The sequence below is a fragment of the Miscanthus floridulus genome, chromosome 1 (genome assembly GCF_019320115.1).
Source record: "Miscanthus floridulus cultivar M001 chromosome 1, ASM1932011v1, whole genome shotgun sequence".
Lineage (NCBI taxonomy): Eukaryota > Viridiplantae > Streptophyta > Magnoliopsida > Poales > Poaceae > Miscanthus > Miscanthus floridulus.
Window position 1 is genome coordinate 156,543,453 of NC_089580.1, and position 6,617 is coordinate 156,550,069.

A 6,617-nucleotide genomic window follows, 5' to 3' on the forward strand; every position below is an offset into this window, starting at 1 on the left:
GCAGAGCACTTATGCTAATCACCTAATAAAACACTAAGCACTATGCATGTGGAGATCACTAAAATGGTGTATCAACACCCTTGGTATGTTTCCTCAGCTCCACACTACTCAAATGGCCGGTTGGGGGTTGTATTTATAAGTCCCACTAAGAAAGTAGCCGTTGGGGTCGAACTCCCGTGAAACTGCTACTGACTGGACGCTGAATCATCCTGGCCGGACGTGTCCGGTCGTCCCGACCGTTGAGCCAGCAGTTTACTGATCGGACGCTGGCCAGCGTCCGGTCGCCTACCACCGGACGCGTCCGGTCATAGATTTGCCGCTCTGGAACCTTACTGTAATCGATCAGACGCTGCTGTCCTGCGTCTAGTCGGTTGCTACCAGCGTCCGGTCCAGCATCCGATCGCCTGTTTTGCCGAGCCACTTGCCCAGCGTCCGGTCACAGCGTCTGGTTGCTTATCTAGCGTCCGGTCCTGCATCCGGTCACCACAGTGAGCTCATTTCTTCGCGATCTTGCATACGGCTTGGTTCCAATCTTCATGCTTAGACTTGGCTTGATCTTTTGGGTCTTCTCTTGTGCTTCAAAGGTCTTACTTGAGGTGTTGATCATCGGATCATCATGTCATCTTCGTCCAAGTTACGTCTTGCACCCTATTGAACTACAAAACAAACACTTGTAAATTCATTAGTCCAATTTGGTTGTGTTGGTCATCAAACACCAAAATCCAAAGTAAATGGGCCAAGGGTCCATTTTCCTTACATCGAGAATTTACTTCGGAAGGATGGTATGGACAATTTTTCTCTATTCGAGGAGGTTGCTCGCATGCTTGAGGTGCCGTTCTTCGAGGAGATGTTGGAGCAGCTAAAAATGGCAACAAACATAGAAGGTAGGCAGTGGCTGAGAGGATTGATGAGAGAACCTGAGAAATGGACAAGAGCCTACGATGATGGTGGATGGAGGTACGAGTTTCAGACTAGCAACATAGCGAAGTCATTTAATAGTGTACTCAAGGGTATACGTGCCATGCCCGTTAATGCCATTGTATCATTCACCTTTTATAGGCTAGTTGCATGGTTTAACGATAGACACGCTCAAGCAATGGCACTATAGAATAATAATCAGAAATGAGCACCTATACCTAAGAAGCATCTTGACAAGGCAAAGGAAAGGGTTACCACACATGACGTCGATTGCTTTGACCACAACATCGGCAAGTACCAGGTCACAAAAAGGGGTGGTACAACGTTCGATGGTGAGGTCCGGCCATCAAGGAGTTATATTGTGGTACTTAGTAATTTCTCATGCGGATGTGGGAAAACCAGGCAGTACCACTTTCCTTGTTCTTATTATGTTGTAGCATCTCAGCATCGCAACTTTGCCTACGAGACCCAGATACCGTGGGAGTTCAGTGTTGTCAGCCTTGCACAGACTTGGTCTCCCCGTTTCGAGCCTTTCCTAGACGAGGGTCAGTGGCCACCTTACACTAGGCCAAAATACATTGCGGATCCAGGTACATGTTGGGACAAACATGGAACCCGAAAGAGGACGAGGCACAAGATGGTCATGGACCAGGTTTCCGGTAGAACGAGGCAAGGGAGAGCAACCCCCTTTCTTACTGACCCCGAGCAGAACCAATGTAGCAAATGTGGTAGACTTGAGCATAATTCACGTACATGCCATTAGTTAGGTGAAAATAACTAATGTTTCACATGCATGTTTACTAGTACCAAAAAGTTATTTATTTGTTCATATAAAACTAATCTTTACTTTCTCATTAAATTTTGTAGGATGGAGCCGTTCCACCTCCTGGAGCTGTACTACGAGGAGAACCACCGAGGACGACTCACCGCGGAGGGGGAGGTAACGACTTTACTTCTGCTTGTTATTTTTCCTCTGCACATGTACTTGTGTTCACGAATTAATCTAATAATTTCTATTCTTTGTAGGAACTGTACCCTCTTCGTCCTCGAACCCACGATAAGTTCGAGGACATGCGGTACGATGACAGGTACACTCCTCTCCTTGAGAGGGCTGGACTTGATGTTGTATCATTCCAGGTTCACCGTGGATTGCCTGCCTTCAACCCCTCAACCCCGCGGCGATCTCAGCTCTAATCGACAAGTACCATAATTATGAACAGATTCACTTCCATTTATATTTTCGGTTCTATATGTGCATATAACCGTAGTACTTCTTTCTTATTTCGTAGATGGAGGCCGGAGACTCATAGCTTCCACCTACCTTGCGGTGAGATGACCGTTACTCTTCAGGACACGTAGAAGTTTCTGGGTGTCCGTATAAGTGGCCGCCTAGTTATCAGCCACTGCACTGCTGCTGGTTGAAGAGGTAGAGTGGAGCTCTTCCTTGGAAGAGAGCTTCCTCCAGAGACACCGGGTACCCGCTCCTCTGGAGTACTCATTAGTTGGCTAAGGCAAAACTTTGGTCAGTGTCCTGATCATGCAGACGAGTAGACAATTATCTACTACTGCAGGGCATGGATCATGCACCTTTTTGGTTGTGTTCTGTTCCTCGACGGGACGGGAGACACCGCGTCATGGATGTACAAGCCCTGTCTTACTGACTGGCACACGACAAGGGGCTACAGCTGGGGTTCCGCAGTGCTGGGGTACTTGTACCGGCAGCTTTGTGAGGCGTGCCGCCGGAGTTCGCCGAACTCTTCATTACAAGGATGTGTTTACCTGCTTCAGCTTTGGATGTGGTCTCGTCTACCGGTCGGTCGGCCCAAAGTTCTTGATCCTCGTCCCTGGTTCGAGGTGCATGGCCTTCGACGTCGGCCGACGTATGCCTACCTTTGGGACTAGGTTAAGGGTCGCTTAGCCCGGAGTAAACGCGCCTACATCGAGTTCGCGAACGAGCTCAACGCACTCACGCCAGGGCTGGTGAGTTAGCTGCATTTCACATACTAATTTGTTTTTCCGATGTAAGCACTACTTGTCTAAAGAATCAAATGCATGTTAGTTGGGAGCCGTACGACGACGAACAGTACGAGCACATTGGGTTCAACATCATGTGCAAGATGGATGAAGACTTGTACCTGATGCGGTGCCCGTTGATCTGTTTCTACGCGGTTAAGTTCCATCTGCCACACCGGGTTGCACGCCAATTTGGGTTGAGGCAGGAGTGGCCCGTGGAGCCGTTCTCGACGTCAATAGACTTGCACAAGTAAGTGTCTTTGAACTTTTGTATACTTTATTGAATATTATGACGTGCACACATGCCAAGTTCTAAATACACTAATTGAGGTCACTGTTGCACTTTGGCTTGACAGTAGCTTGTCCCATGCCATTAGTGTAGCCTGGTTGAACCTTTCCTCACTGTAGGGCAATAAAAGCTTCTATGTCCTGCGTGTCCACATTTGCTGCAGTAAAATTTCACCCCTGCAAAGCATCAGGTTGCAATGTTGCTCATCAAATGTCAAGTCAATAAATTTGATGAAAACTAAAACAATCCAGTAAGAAAAAAAAGGCAATAATGTAAAACTGTGGGTAATTCTAGTGCTAATACAGCAACTCCATACTAGACAGTTTGAGGACCATCCAATACAGCAACTCCATACTAGACAGTTTCATGGCAATGCTTCTCTTGAGCCCGTTCTCAGGATCACTGAAGAATGGCTTTTGAATTTTAGAAGCACGCTTTCTTGCAGCAGCAGTACCTTTTGTTCTCTTCATGTTCAATAGCATTGGGGAAAAACGAACATGCCTAGATCAACTACTGCATTTAATAAGAACACACCAATGAAACACTTTGCATGGCATCTTACCTTGATTGCAGCAACTCTTTGAGCACGCAATTCGGGGTCAAGGTACAGTCGCATGTGTACAGATGTGTAGAAAATATTACTTAGGGGGTGTTTGGTTACTACCGGGAAATTTTAGTCCCTGTCCCATCGAATATTTGGACACATGTATGAAGTATTAAATATAGACGAAAAAAATAATTAATTGCACAGATTGTGGCTAATTTGCGAGACGAATTTTTTAAGCCTAATTAGTCTATGATTTGACAATGTTGTGCTACAGTAAATATATGCTAATGACGAATTAATTAGGCTTAATAAATTCGTCTCGTAAATTAGTCTCCATCTATGTAATTAGTTTTATAATTAACTCATATTTAGTTCTCCTAAATAGCATCCGAACGTCCGATGTGACATGGACTAAAATTTAGTCCATGGAACCAAACACCCCCTTACTCTTAAAGATCGGCTAATCTTCATGGCAACTTCCGGTGAAGGTGATGCATAAGTACGCTTTGATCTTTTGGGGTTGTTGATATTTATCTGTAACTTGTCAACTTCGTCATCTTCTTTTACTTTCAAAGGAGACCTGCAAATACAGAAAGGATATATGACAATGTATGCACAGGAATATTTTTCTCGAACACATGTATGCACAGGAATCCAAAAGTATATCTTTCAATTTGCCGTGTATAAGAACCATATCATGTAATGTTACTTCAGTCATCAGTAAAAGTTACTAAAAATACTTGAATGCCGATGGGTTTGACAATTCAAAGCCATAATGCAGTCTCAGTTAAAGCTTGAAGATTTTCAGGGAAACAATATGCAGTTGATCTGCTGAGAGAAACAGCAAATCACAAGGGGCAAGGTGAACATAACAAATATAGTAGAAAAGGGTACCTTGACCGAACTTTCTCCCATGGCTGTTCATCAACAGATTCCTGCCATATCACACTCTCCACTACATTGTAGACAAATGCATAGCAGAAATTTGTAAGTTCACGAAATTTACATGTATAGGATTCTATTTTTCTCCTCCATGATGACTCACAAGATATATGGAAGGTTCACCTTGCCATTGTACTTATGGATGTGAGGGTCACTTTCAACTAGTTATAGTGTCTGCTCTCCAATTTTGTTATGATATTCTGTTGAAGCCTATAAGTTTGCATTTTCATTTCTGTCAACCTACAGGATCGATCGTCGGAAACAAAAGAAGGAGACGGACTTTGAGACCTTGCACCGTGACTACATCGACCACTGGGAAAACTTTCATGAGAACTTGTATGAGAATGAGCAGCCCCACACGAACGAGAACTTCAGAGCGTACCTATCTTGGTACAGACGGGCAATAAGGACCAAGCTAAAGGTGCAATGGACCCAACCAGACTATGCCGACATTGAGTCCTCCGATGACGAACAAACGTCTTACGACCTTGCGACGAGGGCCGGGACACAGGTGGAGCCTACACCGATCCTGGACCGAGTGGTAATGTCAACTATAACCCCATCATTTAAATAAGGAAAATTCTTAGTATTTTGCTTGCACGAAGTAAACTAAAGAGATCTAATAAAACAACAAATCAGTAGTACTAATCATTAAGGATTGAAACATGATTCTTCAGTAATCATACATGACTGAAACATGCAGAAAATCAGATAAAACAGAGCTTTCGTGAGTACTATTGTGTACATACACGATTAGGAAAAAAACTAACAGATCTGATGGTTCCTTACCTAATAACTTAACAACCGGTAAGTTCTAATCACATATGCAAATGTTGAATCAAGTAAATGTTAGGCGCATTCTGTTCTTACACTATAATTAGGTATACAAGCCTTAGTTGTTTGAAACAGTTTCCTTCAGTTCTTGTCACAGCTTCGGTTATGTTCATGAACATTATCCAGGGAATCTGCTTACTTGGAAGACGACGAGGAGGCCAAGAAGCCTTAGTTGTTTCAAACAGTTTCCTTTAGAACGTACATGCTTAACCCCTGTGGTGTACGGTGCAGTGGCACTTTAAGTCGTGTGTACGTCCCGTAGCCCGGGCGCGGACCGGCTTGCCGAACCACTGGTTCTTAGCCCTGGCGCCAGGGCGAACTGCTGTTTTTGACCCAGGACGTCTGGCCGAACTGCTGTTTTTGCCCAAGGCGCACATCCGTCACGCGTACGAAAGCCGGCTTTCCCGGGGACTTGGGCTGCTCACGGACGCCTTGGCCGAACTGCTGTTTTTGACCCAGGACACATGGGTGAACTGCTGTTTTTGCCCAAGGCGCACATCCGTCACGCGTACCAAAGCCGGCTTTCCCGGGGACTTGGGCTGCTCACGGACGCCTTGGCCGAGCTGCTGTTTTTGACCCAGGACGCCTTGGCGAACTGCTGTTTTTGCCCTTGGGTTGGAGACCGGCGTCGTGCCGTTCCGAAGGGTCGGCCACGGTCACGCGGACTCCCAACCTGAGTTCATCCCGCGAGAGTGGAGGGGGAGGGACGAATCCGTGCGACGCGGGGCTAGATCTCAGTGGATCGTGGCAGCAAGGCCACTATGCCACTTACAATGCCCCGTCGTGTTTTAAGTCGTCTGCAAAGGATTCAGCAGATCGACAAGCTCATCATAACCACGCTCCTTGGCCTCCTCGTCGTCTTCCTCGTCGTCCTTGTCTCCGTGTCCTTGGAAAGTGTCCACGGTCGCAGCGCTAGTACCTCCGTGAGAAGTACCGAAGCCTACAGGTGTGTCCTATTATCGTGCGTGTGGCCCGTGTACGTCCATCACCGCGCTAGTACCACAACCACAACGAGCTGCAACACGCCGCAGCCTACGTGGTGGCCTCTGTCATGCAAAGATGCAATTAGTAAGC

At 46.1% G+C, this 6,617-nt stretch overlaps 1 pseudogene; it reads left to right on the top strand.

The window, feature by feature from the left end:
• The first annotated feature begins 784 nt into the window (after nucleotides 1-784).
• Nucleotides 785-5,715, top strand: LOC136465977 (protein MAIN-LIKE 1-like; annotated as a pseudogene).
• Nucleotides 5,716-6,617: the final 902 nt, after the last annotated feature.